Source organism: Bos indicus, chromosome 3 (genome assembly GCF_029378745.1).
Source record: "Bos indicus isolate NIAB-ARS_2022 breed Sahiwal x Tharparkar chromosome 3, NIAB-ARS_B.indTharparkar_mat_pri_1.0, whole genome shotgun sequence".
In the NCBI taxonomy this organism is placed as follows: domain Eukaryota; kingdom Metazoa; phylum Chordata; class Mammalia; order Artiodactyla; family Bovidae; genus Bos; species Bos indicus.
In genome coordinates, this window is record NC_091762.1 from 105,819,539 (window position 1) to 105,840,262 (window position 20,724).

At 44.8% G+C, this 20,724-nt stretch overlaps 1 long non-coding RNA gene and 1 pseudogene across 1 annotated transcript; one reads left to right on the forward strand and one right to left on the reverse strand.

Moving 5' to 3' along the window:
* Window positions 1–310: 310 nt before the first annotated feature.
* LOC139182277 (uncharacterized) lies at window positions 311–13,744 on the reverse strand. The gene is made up of 3 exons (XR_011565931.1): window positions 13,458–13,744; window positions 12,867–12,991; window positions 311–735 (listed from the first exon to the last, which is right to left on the reverse strand). It is a non-coding gene; the product is annotated as an uncharacterized lncRNA (long non-coding RNA).
* Window positions 13,745–16,793: 3,049 nt separating this feature from the next.
* Window positions 16,794–17,748, forward strand: LOC109556446 (general transcription factor IIF subunit 2 pseudogene; annotated as a pseudogene).
* Window positions 17,749–20,724: the final 2,976 nt, after the last annotated feature.

A 20,724-nucleotide genomic window follows, 5' to 3' on the forward strand; every position in this document is an offset into this window, starting at 1 on the left:
TTCCTTCCAGCCCTGGGGACAGGTCCTCACCCATCCACGCCCAGATGCTGCTTCTGACAAGAACTCTGGGAATCCTAGCGGACTCTGCTCCTTCCACCTCCTCGTGGTTTATTGTTCTCTTCCTCTTATGTGATGAGATAATTAAGGGTTGTCTGCAATGGACAATTTCCAAGGTGCTGATGTGAGGTTACAGCCTCAGCTGCATCCTGCGTAGGTCAGTATCCCCACCAGCAGACGATGCTGGGTCGGTCCTCATCTCTGCTTCTAGAACGGGATCTGTGGGAAAATCTTAAAAGAAGAGGCTCTCTGATGGGAGGAGAGAGGGAACTTATTTCCCTTCAAAGTATTTTGCTTCTTGAATAAAAAATATATATATATATATCACTCTTTTTCCAGAATGCCTTTTGCAGACACCATCTCAACAGGCAGAGTGGCTGCTGCTTCCTTAGGAAAAGCTGGCCTGATTGTTTCATTCACTCCTTGAGAATGTAAATTCACAGCAGGCAAGAACCCCTTTTTTAGAGTTTCCAAATGCATCCTGCGGAGAGAGAGCAGATAGGGACTGACAAGCACACTGTTTAGATAAGAAGCAGTTAGCCTTTTACATTTTCTATATGCAGCATCTTCCCAAACTCGTGGCTCCCAGGTGGCAGGTGGATGGCTGGGAAGGACTACCGGCTGTTTCTTACAACATTCTTGCCAATTCCCTTGAGGAGAAAATCCTTCACATGGCTTCTGCATGTACAGTATTTGGGCAGCACCAAAAAAAAAAAAAAAAATTATTAAAGTCAGTTTGAAAATGGTTTCACGTGTTGCTTTCTGAAGATGGTTCTTAATTCTAGGAGAGAGCAAACAGTTCCAGAGGACTGAAACAAGGAAGAGGAAGATGCCTCGGCTGAGAAGCAGAGAGAAGTACATCTCAGAAAAAGCCCTCAAAGATCTGACCTGGAAAAAAAAAAAGATCTGACCTGGGCATCTGGGAAATCTTGTCACAATGTGTCACTGGGCCGTGGAGTCTGACTGCTTCAGGCAGCTTTCTGGTTCTGTTCCCAGGATCCCTGCTTACAGGCTCTCAAAGCCTTCTATTCCCACATATTCCACAAGGGGCGCCCAGAACCAAATAGAGGAAAAGGTTAAATGGAGCCGAGGCCGCTGCCCTTGACCCACTGCTGCTTTCTGAGCACTTGGGTCCAGAAGCTCTGCTCAGGCATGGCTGGGCAGTCTCCTTGCTCAGCCACACCTGATACAAGCAGTAAGCGTAGCTGTTGACCTCCAGTGCTGTGACCCCTGGAATACCCCTTTCTCTCCTTGCCTCAAGGAAAGATATAGTCACTTCTGGGCAGTGCCACTGTCCTCTTAGGACTGGATCTGGGGGTATGGAAGATGGATAAAGTATAGCAATGTCACAGCACATGCTTGCCAGGAGAAAGGCTGGCACCTGCCTGCCAAGAGCCTTTCAGAGTAAACTCCACTGCTTCGGCTCTGGCCCTTAACCTTGCAGTTCCACTGGACACCATCTCTTGTTGGAAGGCTCATGAGACCTGTATCTAAGCTCTGGTACCCCGCCCGCCGCCCCCACCCCCCACAGCATTCTGTCTTTTCTTTCTTTCCCACTTCTGCTCTCTGAGACATCTCATATACTCTCATGGGTTTTAAGAACTTCCATGCTTCTAACCAGTAAAAAAAAAAAAAAATTTTTTTTAAAGAGAGTAAAATTAAGAAAAGAGGAACAGACAACAAAACTGAGATCCATAGAGACATTCTGAAAAGATGTTCTTCAAACAGAAGGAAAACGGTACACACTTCATAGGGTTATTGGGGGAATTCAAGTGAGGTAATGTTTAAAGTGCTCAGAACAGCGCCTGGCACATAGCATTTACTGTGTTTGCCATTGTAAAGAAATGATGGAATGGCTGAAATGTAAGAAAGAAATGTGAGCAAAGAAATAAGATTAGTAACTATTAACATACAGATTATAAAACTAATAATCCTTTTTAAAATTAAATATAGTCATGAACTAAAATACTAGAGAACGATAGCACATACATTGGCCCTTGGAATGTTCTTGGAGGTGAAAGATACTGAATAACTTCAATCTTAAGCATCCATTCTAAAATCTAGAGTAAATACTAAGAAAATACAAATGGAATCAAGTAGATTCAAAAATCCTACATAGAAACTATGAAGCTTAGTAGTGTATTAAAAATGGTATAATCATGATCACCTGCGCTTCCCAGGTGGTGCTAGTGGTAAAGAATCTGCCTGCCAATGCAGGAGACGTGGGTTCAATCCCTGGGTTGGGAGTACCCCCTGCAGTAGAAAAGAGCATCCCATTCTGGTATTCTTGCCTGGAAAAGTCCATGGGCAGAGGAGCCTGGTGAGCTACAGTCCACGGGGCTGCAAAGAGTTGGACACAACTGAACACACACACGTGCAATCAACTGGTGTTTCTCCCAGAATATAAGGGTGATTCAATAGAAAAGTTCTCTGTAATTCACCACATCAATAGACTAACAGAGGAAAATAATTATCCTGATGCAGAAAAAGCATTTTGTAAGGTTTAATTCTATTTGTAATAAAACTATTGTCAACTTTCTTGATTTGATAAGAGACCACTCTAATGGCAGAAACCAAAGAGGAACTAAAGAACCTCTTAATGAGAGTGAAGGAGGAGAGTGAAAAGGCTAGCTTAAACTAAATATTTAAAAAACTAAGATCATGGCATATGGCCCCATTACTTCATGGCAAATAGAAGGGGAAAAAGTGGAAGTAGTGACAGATTTCCTCTTCTTGGGCTCTAAAATCACTACAGATCGGGACTGCAGCCATAAAAGCAGAAGATGTTTGCTTCTTGGCAAGAAAGTGATGACATACCTAGACGATGTGTTGAAAAGCAGAGACAGTACTCTGGCAACAAAGGTCCATATAGTCAGGGCTATGGTCTTCCCAGTGGTCATGTACAGTTGTAAGAGCTGGACCCTAAAGAAGGCAGAGTGCCAAAGAATTGATGCCTTCGAACTGTGGTATTGGAGAAGACTCCGACGGTCCATTGGAGGCTCTCAAACTCTCAAGCAAGGAGATCAAACCAGTCAATCTTAAAGGAAATTAACCCTGAATACTCGTTGGAAGGACTGATGCTGAAACTGAAGCTCCAGTATTTTGGTGACCTGATGCGAACAGTCGACTCATTGGAAAAGTCCCTGATGCTGGGAAAGATTGAGGGCAGAAGGAGAAGAGGGCATCAGAGCATGACATGGCTGGATGGCATCACTGATGCAATGGACATGAACTTGGGCAAACTCCGGGAGACAGTGAGGGACAGGAAGGCCTGGTGTGTTGCCGTCCTTGGGGTCGCAAAGAGTCAGACATGACTGGGCGACTGAACAACACATACACCAAAAAGCCTGTAGTAAATGCTATGTTAATGAAAACATTTAATGTATTCTCTAAGATCAACAGAAGAAGAATCAATGATGTTTCTTGGACCTGGCAGAGAACTGATGTTGGAAGGCAAACTGCTACCTTGAAATCTGGAGAGCACACACAGAGAATTAGAGCTAGTCTGTGATTACCAGGAGAACCCACTGGAGCCAAAACCTGATGGGAGCACTTAAATGTTAATACTAACAAATTTCTGGAGGCTGAGTGTGAACTACTTTGGGTATGATCGACAGTTAGAGGCTGGCAAGGGTGCATACTTTTATGGGCTTTTTTTCTAGGCACCCACAGTAGAGATCTGAGAAAAATCTAGTGGTCTTTTTCAGGGAGAGGGTAAAAGTTCTGAAAAACATCCAGAGTCTCCTCCATGACAAAGGCCTACTGTCCAGGGAAAACACTGAACTGACTCATTGGAAAAGACCTTGATGCTGAGATAGATTGAAGGCAGGAGAAAGAAGGGAACGACAGAGGATGAGATGGTTGGATGGCATCACCGACTCCATGGATATGAATTTGAGCAAGCTCTGGGAGTTGGTGATGGACGGGGAGGCCTGGTGTGCTGCAGTCCATAGCGTTGTGAAGAGTCAGACACGACTGAGCGACTGAACTGAACTGAACTGACCCAACCCTGGGGGAGGGCATTTTCCCCACTCAGGGGCCCCCTAGATTTCCTCTCTCACCTAAGAGGGGATGAAAAGCTCAAAAAACACTTGTGAAAGTCATGACACAGGGAAATGGACCCATTAAAAGAATGAGGTGCAATCATATTATAGAAGGCTTCCTCTGCCCCACAACTTATCCCCTACAAACAGGGCTCTAATGGCTTACAATTGAAACAGCTGCAACACACAGCCTATTAGGGAAGCCCCAAATCAAGAGGGGAGATTAAAAAACTGGTCACCAGCGGAATTTGAAAATCTATGACACCCATGTGCATGAGACCATCTAACCATCTCATCCTCTGTCGTCCCCTTCTGCTCCTGCCTTCAATCTTTCCCAACATCGGGTCTTTTCTAATGAGTTAGCTCTTCGCATCAGGTGGCCAAAATACTGGAGCTTCAGCTTTAACATCAGTCCTTCCAATGAACACCCAGGACCGACTCCCCCCAGGATGGACTGGTTGGATCTCCTCTCAGTCCAAGGGACTCTCAAGAGTCTTCTTCAACACCACAGTTGTATGGGAATCCTGTACAAAGCCATAAAAACAAAAAAATAGAGGAAGGATTGAAAAAGAGATAAAGCTATCATTTATAGATAATTTGATTACTACCTTATTAAGAAGAACAATTATTACACCTCATGAGAGTATTCAGCAACAAGGTTGCTGGATACAAGATCACTCTACCAAAAATCAGTTGCATTTTTTTTTTTTTTTCTGTAACAGCTATACCCAGTAAACATGAGACATTATCCACAATAGCAATTCAAATTATTAAATAATAATTAAGAATACATAAGACCTCTATAGAGAGAATTTTCAAATTCTTAAGAGTTGATGATCTGAATAAATGAACAGACATTCCCTGTTCTTGGATAAGGCAGTTTAATATAAAGATATTAACTTTCCAAGTTGATCTGTAAACTCAACACAAGCTAAAAATTTCAGTTGGTATGTTAAGTAAACTTCCTCTACAACTTATGTGCAATAATATAAGTCTATTAATGGTTAGATCAACTTCTGTTTAAAGAAGAGAAAATTCAGGGATTGGTATGTAATATAACTAGGAAATTAATATATAATGAGGGGGTACCTTAAAACAATGAGGAAAAGTGGATTGTTTAAAATATGTATTAGAGACACTTTCACTATCTGGACAAAAAAAGAAAGAAATCCCTGCTGTTGGGTTGCACTCCACAGACTTGCAAGCCTTGTAGCTGCCTAGCCTGCAGAGGGAAGAGGAGTCTGGAGACAGTGCCAGAATCATCAGCAGTTTATTGGACAGGGGATATCACACATCCAAAGCAAAAGATCCTGGAGTGGCACCCCACTGTACGTGACTAGCAGGACATGGCAGCAATCTTCGCTACCTGAGAGGAGAGGGAGGCTACCATTTATGGGGGCATGACGTGATCAGTTACCAGGGAGACTATGGCTGGGGCAGGAGGCAAGCAGTTCCTGATTAAGCCCTATAATTAAGAGGATTGGATAGTCATGTGAGTGAGGCAGGCCCTGGTGGAGCAGGGTTGGGTGTACAGAGAGCAAAAGAACAGCCATCTTGGGTGGTCTGACCATATACTACACCTATATACCTTGCTGGACCCTGACAATCTTGGTCCAGCTCTCTTCCATGATATCCCTGGGATCAGGTATGTAGAGGTGCTCTGCAACCAAATACCACAAAGGCCATACAGACATCAGCAACTAGAGGGTATCAAGAGTAAGATACCTGGTACACTAAAAACAGGGATTGCCAAGAGGTGGGCAATTTTAGAGCCAGGAACTTGGCATGCAGGACAGGAGGAAGGTGAGAGTTGTCAGTCGTCCCTACATGGTCACATTAGCTGGGTCACTCTTCCATGGAAAATCGCTGCAGACGTAGCAGTCTAACTCATTTCACAGTGAAGCCACCATTATCACGCAGTCCGTGAACAGATTCCCTCCACTCAGGCTAGGGAGGAAATGTGAGATGTTTAACAGGCACAGTACAGGGGAGATCATGACCATTATACAAAATAAAAACAGAAACTGCATTCTGAGATAATACTATTCCTGCCTGAGGTGTTTCTCCTGGCCTGAAATACCATATCATCTGTCCACCTCTTGGAGAAGGAAATGGCAACTCACTCCAGTATTCATGCCTGGAGAATCCCGTGGACAGAGGAGCCTGGTGGGCTGCTGTCCCTGGGGTCGCACAGAGTCGGACACAACTGAAGTGACTTAGTATGCATGCATGTATTGGAGAAGGAAATGGCAACCCACGAGTCAATGTTCTTGCCTGGAGAATCCCAGGGACAGAGGAGCCTGGTGGGCTGCCGTCTATGGGGTTGCACAGAGTCGGACACGACTGAAGCAACTTAGCAGCAGCAGCAGCAGCAGCAGTCCACCTCTGTCCCCATAGCTGGTGCCCAGTCCGGAGAGGTGGTATAACAATGGCACAGAGTTAGTAGAATGGGGAGGGGGGAGCATCTTTCCCTAGTAGGGTTCCAGATTAATTACCTTAGTCATCTTGGGTGGGGCTGGGAAGAAGATAGGTGAAATCTCTAAGTCCCTTTCTAATTCTACTCCTCATCGGGTGACAGACCCAAACCACCAGGAGCTAACCTGCCAATCCCAGGGCCATTTTATAATGTTTCCCTGGGGGCAGATCCTATGATAGCAAAAAAATGAGCTACTATCCTGACCAACAGTTGGCAACAGTCCTTCAGTAGTAAACAGTTGAACTCAGATAGTGTTGACTAGTTGCCTCTGGGTTCACATGGCATTCACAATCACTCCTGGGATGTCCAGTTATAGTTTGTAGGACTTGAGTTAGCCTCCTGGCCCATAGGTTGAGAGCAGGATTCCTGTCTCAATGGTGGTTCTGTCCCCTTCCCTAGCTGGGACCAGAAGTCCAAGGGGCCTCTTATTTTGCCATTGCCAAAGGCCTTAACCAAACCTTTCTGAGTAACTGGCCATGTCTGATTCACAAGCCTGTCCCTATCCCTGAGTTAATATCCCTGAAGTCTGTATCAGTACTCGTTTAGGGGTGGTGGGTCAGGGGTATACTTGTATTTTGTAGATAATCCAGGTCTTTGCACTTTGTCTGTATTCACCAGCCATCCCTGTGCAATCAGATGAGTCAAAAGCATGGGGCTGCTACTTTTTAACTGGAAAGAGACTCTGAGGTTAAGAAAATATCAGCAGTATAATGAAAGAGAAAGACATCTCTTCATGTAGTCAGCTGCCATAGAGCCCCTAGCTAATGTCAGCTATAGAATATACAAGGAAGTCCTGCAAATCAACAATAAAAAGGTAACAACTTCCATGGGAAAATGGGCAAAAGAAATAAACAGGCAAACTCCAAAAGTTGATAAGCATATGAAAATAGCCTCAGAATCATTATAATAAGAGATATGCAAATTAAAGAAATAATGAGATACCACTTTATACTAATAATAATTGGTAAAAATTAGAAAACTGATAATGCCAAAGGACATCAAGGACATGGAGGTATAATCGGTGTAGCCATTTTGAAGAGCAAGCTGACATTACCTGGTCTAATTATATGCAGATCCTATGACCTATACATTCGTATATATCTCCATTAAAGGCACATGTACAAGGAATATTCATCATGACATTATTTGTGGTAAAGTGCGGCTGGCAGAAAGTGAACCCCCTGAAGATGCCCACATCCTAATGCCCAAAACCTGTGACTATGTTAATTTACATGACAGAAGGGACTTTGTAGATATGACTAAATTAAGGACTTTGAGACAGGGAGATTAGCCTGCATTATGTGGATGGGCCCAGTCTAATGATCTGGGTCTTAAAAGTGGAAAACTTCCCAGCTGTGGTCAAAAGGAGATGTGATTGCAGAAGGACGGACAGAGACGTAGTGTGACAAAAATTAAAACCTGAAGACATGGATAGTTAATCATACTGTGTTTATGGACTGGAAGACACTATACTGTGAAGATGTCAATTCCTCCCAAATTTACCTCTAGAATCAGTGCACTTTCAGTAAAAATCCCAACAGGTTTTCTCTGAAGAAATTGGCATGCTGATACTAAAATTTATTTGGAAATGCAAAAGACCTTGAATAGCTAAAGGACTTTCGAAAAGGAAGAGCTGAGTTGGAAGATTTTATTATCTGATTGCAAGACTGATTATAGAGTAACAATGGTGTTGGCATAAAGATAGGGCAATGGGACAGAACACTATCAGATGGGACAGAACACTATGGAAATAGTTTTTGACAAAGGTGCCAAGTCATCCAATAATCTATACAAGCGGTGATGCAATAACTGGGTATTGGAGTGCAAAATATGAACCCTTCATGATAGACACAAAAATTAACTCAAAATGGTTCATAGACCTAAATATAAAAGCTAAAATTATAAAACTTCTACAAGAAAATACAGGAAAAAGTATCTTCACAACTTTATGGTAGACAACAATTTCTTAGAACATAAAAAGCAGTAACCCTAAAGTAGAAATCAAAAGATAAATCAGATTTCATCAATATTAAAATTTCTCCTCTTTGAAATATACCATTATGACTCATAATAAGATGATGACTTAATAAGACAAAGTAAAAAAAAATGGGCAAAAGGCAAACAGATGGGTCACAAAAGAAGTTATACAAATTACCAATTTGATGGAAACATAAAATGGTATAATCACTTTGGAAAACAGTTTGGCAATTCCTTTAAACTTTCTTATACACTTACCCCAAGACCCAGCAGTTCCAATTCTAGCTGTTTATCAGGAAAAATAAAAGGCTATGTCTACCCAAAGACAAAAACACTCATGGCAACTTTATTCATAATAGCCCCACGTTGGAAACAACACAAGCACCTAATGTAGCTGTCAGGAGTCGATCAAAAAATAGAGACCACGTAGTTACTTGAACAAGGGAATGTTAATGTTAAAAAGTATTAACTCTTCAAGTGTTAGAGAAGGTGATAGGAGAAATATACAGAATATTCTGAAGCTGAGGGAGTGTCCAAGGAAGGAACAAATTGAAAAGACAACCTCTCCTTGAAGCTGGCACTCAAAATTTGTTGGAAAACATGTGTCGTGATATGAGGTGTGCTAGGAACCCAGGCCAGGCCTGATCCATAGCCTCCAGGCTGGTAGGAAACATCCCTCTAGGGTACTGATGGCAGAGGCTGCCAGGGAGACCCTGGAGAGTCCAGGTCAGGAGCCTACTTGCAGGTGGAGTGGTGGAGGCTTAGGACACTTGTGCCCATGTCTGGAGGAAACAGCCTTCCAGGGAGCTGCTGGGTGGAGGCTGGCAGGTGGCTGCACAGGGAATCAGAAGCCTGCTCATCACTGGGATGATCCCTGAGGAGCACAGAGTCCACTGTGGGAGGCTCTAGTGAGGTGGGCACAAGCTGTGAGTTTACAGGCATGTTCTGGACACACAGCTGGAGCAGAATGTTAATGGATGCTGCCAGGCATCTGCCTCTGGGAGCAGGGCAATTGCAAGAGAAACGGCGCACGTGAGATGCAGGAAAAGCTTCTTCCTGAGGTGTCCCTCCATTGCCATCTACTGACACAGCTTAATGCTGTTCTCACTGTGAAGGAGAAATCCGTAAAGGGGGCTATCCAGCTATGGGAGAGCAGGTAATGAAGGGTAGATTTGAATGAGAGGCAACAAATTGACAACAATAATATCTCGCAACATGTGCCATGGAGAAGCAATTGGTGGCAAATCAATGTAACAGGATACCACTCAGCACCAAACAGAATGAATCAGTGGCATATGCAAAAGCACAGAAGGATGGTAATAGGACCCTAAAAGAAAGACACCAAACACAAAGAGTAAGTATTGTTATATGAAATTCTAGGCCACACAAGACTCATCTACAGGGAAGAATGTCAGTCAGCATTGCCTGAGGATCTGGAGTGACTGGAATTTTTTTTAACATTTTATTTATTTATCTGTATCAGATCTTAGTTATATTTTAAAGGGACTTGGTGTTTTCAGTGCTGAGGGCTGAGGTTCAACCACTGGCCAGAGAACTAAGATCCCACAAGCTTCTCAGTGTGGCCAAAAATAATAATAAAATTTATAAATTAATTTAAACAAATTAAAAAATGTATTCAGTAAAAACAAGACTGGGCGCTAACTGTGGCTCAGATCATGAACTCCTTATTGCCAAATTCAGACTTAAATTGAAGAAAGTAGGGAAAACCACTAGACTGTTCAGGTATGACCTAAATCAAATCCCTTATGATTATAAGTGGAAGTGACAAATAGATTCAAAGGATTAGATCTGATAGACAGAATGCCTGATGAACTATGGACGGAGGTTCATGACAGTGTACACAAGGTGGTGATCAAGACCATCCCCAAGAAAGAAAAATGCAAAAAGGCAAAATGATTGTCTGAGGAGGCCTTACAAATAGCTGTGAAAAGAAGAGAAGCGAAAGGCAAAGGATAAAAGGAAAGATATACCCATCTGAATACAGAGTTCCAAAGAATAGCAAGGAGAGATAAGAAAGCCTTCCTCAGTGATCAATGCAAAGAAATAGAGGAAAACAATAGAATGAGAAAGACTAGAGATTTCGTCTAATTAGATACTAATTAGAAAATTAGATACCAAAGGAACATTTCATGCAAAGATGGGCACAATAAAGGACAGAAATGGTATGGACCTAACAGAAGCAGAAGATATTAAGAAGAGGTGGCAAGAATACACAGAAGAACTGTACAAAAGAGATCTTCATGACCCAGATAATCACAGTGGTGTGATCACTCACCTAGAGCCCGATATCCTGGAATTCGAAGTCAAGTGGGCCTTAGGAAGCATCACTGTGTACAAAGCTAGTGGAGGTGATGGAATTCCAGCTGAGCTATTTCAAATCCTAAAAGATGATGCTGTGAAAGTGCTGCACTCAATATGCCAGCAAATTTGGAAAACTCAGAAACTCAGCAGTGGCCACAGGACTGGAAAAGGTCAGTTTTCATTCCAACCCCAAAGGTAGTGCCAAAGAATGCTCAAACTACTGCCCAATTGCACTCATCTCACACCCTAACAAAGTAATGCTCAAAATTCTCCAAGCCAGGCTTCAACAGTACATGAACTGTGAACTTCCAAATGTTCAAGCTGAATTTAGAAAAGGCAGAGGAACCAGAGATCAAATTGCAAACATCTGTTGGATTATCGAAAAAGCAATAGAGTTCCAGAAAAACATCTACTTCTGCTTTATTGACTATGCCAAAACCTTTGACTGTGTGGATCACAACAGACTGTGGAAAATTCTGAAAGAGATGGGAATACCAGACCTTTCCTGCCTCCAGAGAAATCTGTATGCAGGTCAGGAAGCAACAGTTAGAATCAAACATGGAACAACAGACTGGTTCCAAATCGGGAAAGGAGTACATCAAGGCTGTATATTGTCACCCTGCTTATTTAACTTCTATTCAGAGTACATCATGTGACATGCTGGCCTGGAAGAAGCACAAGCTGGAATCAAGATTGCCGGGACAAATATCAATTACCTCAGATATGCAGATGATACCACCCTTATGGCAGAAAGCAAAGAAGAACTAAAGCACCTTTTGATGAAAGTGAAAGAGGAGAGTGAAAAAGTTGGCTTAAAGCTCAACATTCAGAAAACTAAGATCATGGCATCTGGTCCCATTACTTCATGGCAAATAGATGGGGAAGCAATGGAAACAATGACAGACTTTATATAGGAATATATAAAGCCAGGAGGCTTTATATATATCTACATATATAGATATATATAGAGCCAGGAGGGCTCCAAAATCACTGCAGATAGTGACTGCAGCCATGAAATTAAAAGACACTTGCTCCTTGAAAGAAAAGCTATGACCAACCTAGACAGCATATTAAAAAGCAGAAACATTACTTTGCCAACAAACGTCCGTTTAGTCAAAGCTTTGGTGGCTCAGATGGTAAAGCGTCTGTCTGCAATGTGGGAGACCTGGGTTCGATTCGTGGGTCGGGAAGATCCCCTGGAGAAGGAAATGGCAATCCACTCCAGCACTCCTCCCTGGAAAATCCCATGGACGGAGGAGCCTGATAGGTTACAGTCCATGGGGTTGCAAAGAGTGGGACACGACTGAGAGACTTCACTTCACTTGGTTTTTCCAGTAGTCGTGTATGGATGTGAAAGTTGGAGTCTAAAGAAAGCTGAGCACCAAAGAACTGATGCTTTGGAACTGTGGTGTTGGAGAAGATTCTTGAGAGTCCCTTGAACTGCAAGGAGATCCAACTAGTCCGTCCTAAAGGAAATCAGTTCTGAATATTCATTGGAAGGACTGATGCTGAAGCTGCAACTCCAATACTTTGGCCACCTGATATGAAGAACTGAGTCATTTGAAAAGACCCTGATGCTGGGAAAGATTGAAGGCAAGAGGGGAAGGGATCGACAGAGGATGAGATGGTTGGATGGCATCACCGACTCAATGGGCATGAGTGTGAGTAAGCCCCAGGAGTTGGTGATGGACAGGGAGGCCTGGCATGCTGCAGTCCATGGGGTTGCAAAGAGTTGGACACAACTGAGCGACTGAACTGAACTGAACTGAAAAAATATATTCACAACTAAGACCTGGCACAACCGAATAAATAATAAGTAAAAATAAATATTAAACAAAAAATAAACATAATACGATCTCCATTTATGTTTGATTTAAGGAGTGGGAATAGAGACACGCTAAACTCAGGCAGCAAGATAACCAAGACGTGAAAGCAGCTGTCTGCATGAAAGTCGACATGAAAGTTGCCCATCTTGGGAAAGAGACTCTTACCTGAAGGAGCTGCCCCACCAGGCTGTGTGTCTGCTCGCCACCATCCAGTGTCCCCCATGTCCCCCAGGTCACCAGGATGCGGCAGACCACATTCTCAGGACTTCTGGGAGGGGCCAGGTGCCCCGCTGGAAGGGACAGGATGGCCATGATGGAGAGTGGGGATCATCAGGCCTGGTGAGGGCTGGTTGGGGCAGATGTCCTAGCAGAGGCAAGGGAGGCTTATGTGGGCCCAAGGTCCACACAGGTTGGGGAAGAGGCAGGGTGTGGAGGAGGGGCAAGGGGCACAGTTCAAGGGAGGTGTGTCAGAGAGGAGGGGAACAAGTTGGAAGGGGCAGCGAATGGAAGGGAGAGGGAGAGGGGAAGGTGGGTGGTAGGAGGAGCAGGGGCATAGACCAGGGTAGAGGTGATCCAGGCAGGAAGGTGGGAAAGGGCAAAACTAGTAAGAGGAGCGAGATGGTCTGGGCATGTGGTAAGAAGGGGACCAGTGTGGTCTGAGTAGCTGCTGACTGAGGCAGGCATAGGGTGAAGAGACAGGGATGACATAGGGACAAAAGGCCAGACAGGAGGCAGGAAGTGAGCCAAAAGCTGAACCTGGGCAGGCGAAGAGGCCATCGAGCAGGAAGGAGACAGGGCAGCTCCTTCTGTGACTCTGGGCTGAGAAGTGATGGGTTCAGTGTTCAGCATTCTTTCTGTGCTTAATGCCTTTATGACTCAGATTCCATCAACAGGCAGTGCTAAATTCTGTGGCATTTTGACTTGGAAGATACCTTTACCATGAGTACGCCTTCTCCATCTTATAAGTAAAGAAACAAAGGCTCAGAGGGTTGCCCAAAGTCCCTCAACAGTTAGTTAGGGGCACGGTTTGGACAAAATTCAATCCAGAGATGACAAAAACAGTCCCAGGTTGACCAGGGAGTGGGTCAAATGGGAGGATTCTCAAGGGCCTGGAGGGGTCCCTCTGGCTATTAGAGCCCACCCTAGATAGAGGCACTGGAGGTATCTACTCTCCATCTTTGAAAGGTACCTTCTATCCATGACTAGCATTGTCAGAACCTGCAAGGAGCCTCTTGTCTCCCCACCATGAGAAAGCCCACTACATACACCCAGGAAAGGGGCTGAACATGAAGAAAATACCAATACTGACCTGCTCTCCAAAGAATGAGTGAGTGAGTGAGTGAGTCAGTCATGTCCAACTGTTTTCGACTCCACGGACTATAGTCTACCAGGCTCCTCTGTCCATGGGGATTCTCCAGGCAAGAATACTGGAGTGGGTAGCCATTCTCTTCTCCGGGGGATCTTCCCAACCCAGGGATCAAACCCAGGTCTCCTGCATTGCAGGTGGATTCTTTACCAGCTGAGCTACCAGGGAAGCCCCCTCAGACAATAATTTAGCTCAATGGGCTAGAGGTATGGGGAATGGGGTAGGAAGGACCTGGAGCAGGGGGATGGGTCAAGGAGAATTTAGATCCTCCCTCTAGTCTTTGCATTAGATGCTGCTACATCTTGCTTACTATCTCATTGGGAGTTCACCAGGTAGGGACATTACCTCCATTTTAAGCAAGTAGAAACTATGCCCAGATTGGCGGAGGCACTTGCCCAGGGCCACTCAGCACTAGAATAACAATACTAAGACCAGAATCCTGGCACCTGAGTCTGTACTCTTTCCATTAAATAACTATTGGAAAATGGGATGGAAACACAAGGGAACAAGTCCCTACACTAGAATGAGAAAGTTTTAGAGGTGGGGCAGGGCAGATGGTGGTGGCAGATGGTGAAGAGAAGGAGAATTAGAGAATTAGGGAGATTTTGCAAAAAATGATGGTGAGCAGCAGTCCCTTCTGGAAAGGCTTTGGAAGCCACCTTAGACAGAATGGACTTCATTCTATGACAAATGGGGAGGCTCCCAAATCTATGAAGAAGGAGAAAGGCATGTTTAGAATCATGCTTTAGAAACACTACTCTGACTCCAGCATATGGGATGTAGGGACAGGAGGAACCGGGTTCAGAGAAAAAGATATTGCACTGAACCAGGAGAGGAAAATCATAGAGGGGGAAATCTGAGATGAATTAAGGAGACAGAATAGGTAGAACTTGCTGGCCCACTGGAGCAAGACATGGGGAGAAGTAAGCTTAACACGCAAGTATCCAGTTTAGGAGACAGGGTGGAAGGGGAATATAAGAAGAGTAGGTTTTTTTTGACTGGGGTGGGGGGTGGTGGGGGTTCCTGGTTTTTACTTACTAAGAATCATATGCAGTTGAGGACATCAGTTGGCATTTGGGTGGCCTACCAGAAGCTCAGGAGAGAGAGCTGAACTATGGATGCCCTTTCGAGAGGCATCTGCTGAAATATAATTTTCAAAAAGTGTGTCAAATGAGAAAGGACATCACCTGAGCCAATGGGCAGCATTTATGGCCCAAGACACACTGAGGTGCCCAGGAAGGAGGCTGAAATGGCAGCCTGCGAGGCAGGAAGGAACCCAGGAGCTTGTGTCATGGGACCACAGAAAGAGTGTTTTAAGAAGGGAGCAATCAGGGAAGGAAATAAAGACTTTCCACATTCAGTCAGAGGGTGAAAGAAAGTGAAAATGAAAGGCGCTCAGTCCTGTCTGACTCTTTGTGACCCCATGGACTATACCGTCCATGGAATTCTCCAGGCCAGAATACTGGAGTAGGTACCTTTCCCTTCTCCAGGGGATCTTCCCCACCCAGGGATGGAACCCAGGTCTCCCACGCTGCAGGTGGATTCTTTACCAACTGAGCTATCAGGGCAGCCAGAGGGTAGTGAGAGCAATTTGTTTTTCTTAAATTTTTTCATTTTTTATTTTTCAGCCACACCCGGGGCATGCAGCTCAAGCTGAAAAGTAAAATCCCAGTTCCCCAACCAGTGATCCAACCCACACACACCTTGCTTTGGAAGCATGGAGTCTTAACCACTGGAATGCCCCAGTGAGAGCAATTTTAATTCTGAGTGGAAGTGCTTGGTCAGGGACTGGGAATAACATGTCCCACAACTCCTCAAAATACCTGCATCTCCTGCCTTTTTAAAGACGCTGCAGCAAACTCTCTTCCCTTGAACCCACTCTACACTGGAGAACTAAAGAAAATGGGTTCAGTGGAGGAAATAAATCAAGAAGGTTCCCACCCTCAGGATTATGCTTTAGGAGATGTTTGGGGGAAAACCCATAACTGAATCAAGGTGATTGGATTTTCAGTCTGGTTGTTACCTAATCCCATCAAGGACTCCCTACCTGTAGCAATAAATAGGGCCATGCAGAGAAACTCTGTTCTCATTTCCAGGGAGAGGCAGCGTGGAGCCTGAGTGAGTCCCTGCTCAGTAGAGAGCACCCTCCCTGGCCAGCCTTGCTCGACACAGCTTTCTGCTGCCTGTGGTGAGTCTCAGCCTGGTGGAAGGGCCTTCCCTCCTGGCTTCCTTTTGTAAAATTATGCTCACTCTTTGCTCTCTCTGCCTCCCTCAAAGAAATAAACAAAATTATTAAACACCAACAGCAAGTGATAAACTCTACTTTCATGGTGTTTAGAGTCTGGAGTGGGGTAGAGATATAGGATAATATGATGAATATGTAAAAATATAAAGAATCTAGGATGTTTCATGTGCTCTGGAGAAATATAGAACAGGGGAGAGGGGAAGCTTGGTAGAGTAGGTGTTTAGGGATGACTGTGTCTTAAAAATTCCTACATTGGTAGATTGAAGCTCCTGTAATTTTAATTGCTGAAGTATTTCGTCTTCACCTTGTGCCACACAGTTATCAAACTCCCACTTTTATGGTTTGCCATCTCCCCTTATTATGAATAATTTCACAATTGTACAATTGTTGGAATTGATAGCATAGCACTCTGTGGATTCTAAGACCCCATCTTTGAACATTTCTGAATGTGCGTGTATTTCCTGCTTCCTCTCTAGGCTTCTGGATTCCACCAGCTGGTTTTGGTGTCTCGCTTCCCCTGCATTCCTAACTCTGCACCCTCAGCTCAGGTGCCCATGGCCTCCGGAGGCAGCCGACTCAAGCCCCAGAGCATTCCACTCAACTTGGAGGGAATCCGACAGAACCAGCGGATGTGGCTGGTGAAGGTACCGAAGTACCTATCGCAGCAGTGGTCGGAAGCTCCTGGAAGCGGTGAAGTAGGGAAGCTGAAGATTGCTACAAATCAAGGGAAGTCGGAAATCTCCTTTACTCTGAATAAGGAACTTACAGACATTCGGGGTACAGATGGACAACCGGCCCCGGTCCACGCTCCCACGGAGCATCAGTTTCTCTTGCAGACAGACAGAGGGCAGGTCCTCACGGTGCTGACTGAGCATGAGCCAGATCAATTTTCCCTGCAAGGAACCGTAGTCCATCGCGGCGAATGCAGACCTGCTCCCAGTGAAAACTACATGAGGCTGAAGAGGATGCAAATAGAGGGGGCTTCCAAACCTGCCAGGACTGTACAGAAACTGGAGAAGGTGGTCACGACCAATTATAAACCTGTTGCCAATCATCAGTACAATATTGAATATGAGAAGAGAAAGAAAGAAACAGGAAAGAGAGTGAAGGCGGATAAAGACCAAGTGTTAACCTTGCTATTTGCTGCCTTTGAGAAACACCAGTATTATAACATAAAGGACTTGGTTGGCATCACTATGCAACCTGTGGTGTACCTGAAGGAAATCCTGAATGAAATCGGTGTTCGAAATGTAAAAGGACCCCACAAAAACACTTGGGAGCTGAAGGAAGAGTACAGGTGTTACCAGAGAGCAGCCAAGAGAGAGTGAGACAGCCCTTTGTCACGAAGGTGTCAATATGAGCTTGAAGATCTTCCAACACAAAAACTGGTGTGAGGCTGTGCTATTAGGGGGTAGGGAGGTTTAATATCTTTTTAAGTATTCACATTTAGATTGTAAAACAGGGAAATAAAATAGGCTGTAAATTGAGAAAATATTGTCTGAGGACTTCTCATCTTTGCTGCATCCATAAAGAGCTCAGCTCATCTAAGTCTAAAGAGACCTGGCATCAGAAACTCGGCCGGGGTGTGCTGGGGATGTGGCTAGGGGTGGAGGTGGGGGCTCTGCTGGGAGTGGGGATGCAGGCAAGCAAATTCAATCTTCTAAAATGACTGAAGGACAAAGTTGCTTCTGAAATGTTTAAGATATGGTCCCTTCGTATGTAGAAACATGAATGAAAAAATATTAAGGGTAAGAGGGTGAGATCATTAAAACTGCTAATTGACAGGTGAGGAGGATGGTGTCCGATGGAGTGGAAACAGGTTGTATTACAGGTCCTTTACTTACTTCAAGGAAGTCGTATGTGGATTGTATTTTGTTTTTCTTAGTGATAATTTGGGGTTTTTTGGTTTGTCTGGTTGGTTGGTTTGGGGTTTTTTGTGGGTTTTTTTTTTTTTTTTTGTGGCTAAGCTGGGTCTTTGTTGTGGCCCTCGGGCTCTCTAGATGGGGACCTGAAGTTGCTCCACGGCACGTGGCATCTTAGTTCCCCAATCAGGGATCAAATCTACCTCTCCTGCACTGGAAGGCAGATTCTTAACTACTGGCCCACCAGGGAAGTCCCTGGATTGTATCTTAAGTTCGGATTCTTAATCATTGCCTGAAATATCTTTTTAAGAGATTGCACTCTGGCAGCAAGCACTGAAATGGAAACTGACAAGAGTAATAGCAACAGTAACAATAACAGTGGCTAACACTTATGCTTTTCGTGTCAGCTGCATGCGGTGCTTAGGATTTGACATTATTAGTTTTTCTCTCTCAGCAGCTCCACGGGGGAGATGTGAAGTCTCTCTTCCATTCTCCCACCCCATCCTTCAAAGTCTTTGTAGGGAGGTGGGGTTGAGGAAGGGTTGGGGCTTTTTTTGCTTTTGTTTTTAAAAATGCCTGCATGTTGTCAGCCAGCGAAGTCAATGGCAGTGGAGAGAGAAGGAAGTCAAAGGAGTCCTTGACAGTGAACAGGGTGGGGTCTTGAGCACAGGTTGGGCTGGGGGTTGGGGGTTGGCAGGGATATTTTTAGTGGGCAGAGAGAAAAAAGAATATTAGTGAAGAAGCAGGTATGCTGGTAGATTTGGTGGCAGGAAGAAATAAATGGGCATCCCTTTCTGGTGCCTCATTAGTTCAATAAAATATGATGCAAAGTCATTAAATGTGAGGGGGGTGAGTGGAGATCGTAATAACGACTAATGCCCACTGAACACTTACTAGACTTCAGGGACTGTTCTAGGCACTTTGTTGGTGTCAACTCATTTAATCCTTATAACAATTCGGGGAAAGTAAATATATTTGGAGCCCATTCTTCAGATGAGGAAATAGGACACAGAGATGTTAAATAACTTGCCTGAGGTCACCTAGCTACTACATGGGCAGACAGACAGTGGGTTTGAACCCAGGCGACTCTGGTTCAATTCCTGGGTCAGGAAGATCCGCTGGAGAAGGGATAGGCTACCCACTCCAGTATTCTTGGGCTTCCCTTGTGGATCAGCTGGTAAAGAATCTGCCTGCAGTGCAGAAGACCTGGATTCGATCCCTGGGTTGGGAAGATCCCCTGGAGAAGGGAAAGGCTACCCACTCCAGTGTTCTGGGAGAATATAGCCCATGGGGTCGCAAAGAATTGGACTAGACTGAGCGACTTTCACTTTCTGCAACTTCAGACACCATTTCCCTGATTTTTGTGTTGTCTTGGAAGGCCAGCAGCATGCTGACTAGTGGACTGTGAATTTCTGGGTGGTATTGAGTGTTTTTAAAGTGAAATGAGTTGTTAAAAATGAAGTTCTGACTTGGCAACAAGATAGAATAGACGTGAAACCAGCTGCCACAAGATACAGCAGATGTGAAACCCCAGGTGAGGGGGCAAATCGCCCTCTGGAGATCTACAAGAAAATGGTCTGACTCTTCTAGAACTCCTTGATTGAATCCTCAGCCAGACCAAGGAGCTCAAAAGGGAGCAGACAGTGAGAGGAAGAGTCCAGAGAAGAGAACTCTTTGGAGAAAAGTTGCTGATGATAAGGTAAGAAATTCCTCTTTCCATTTGGGTGGTCAGGTGAGAGGCTGCTACCCTGGAACCCAAGTCTATTGAAGAGGCTTCAAAGTGCCCATCAGGACAGCTTTGAGTCATGTTCCCTGAGCTGGAAGCAAAGAGGCCTGAGGACACTGGGAAAAGCTACAGCAGACTGTGGACGTGGAAATCTGGAGGCCAGAGGAGGGCTGTTTTGCTGCGTTGGTCAGAGCATTCTGCTGCACGGGGACCTATCTCATTCCTGGAATGTGCCCTGACAAGGGTTACACATGCTTCTTGTGGGCCAGGAGCTAGAGAGGGAGCTGGCGTGCTGTTTTCTCAGGTCCTGTCCAACAGGGCTGTCTGGAAGGGGTGGAGAGACCTTGGCCGACAGAGGCTGAGAAATGGCATTTGATGACAGGGCTGAGGAGGGACTCGTAAGCAGCCAGGCAGAGCAGAGGTGCCTTCCTCTGAGTCAGGCTTATGCAATGGGAAACCTCCAAATAACCATCACATAGCACAACCCATGAGAGCACTGGCTTTCTTCCTTTACCAGAGCCAACCAAAGTGCCAAGTGGCACCAGAGGGCTTGAAACCATACATCAAGAGTACCAGTTCACATACTGCTTTCCTTCCTCCTCTGGCCTTCCACTTTGGTGGGTCCCAAACCGTGGTTAATGAATAGGGGAGGAAATGAGTAGGAAGGGAGGAGGAGCAGAGTGATGAAGCTGTTCCCACGTGGGGAAGGTGGGAGGGCTCAACACTGAGCCGTGTCTGGATATTCTTATCACTGAGGCAAGACTGTTTGGGTTGACTTACGTGACTGTAAGGCTGTTTACTTCCTAAGAGAAGAAAAGTGAGGG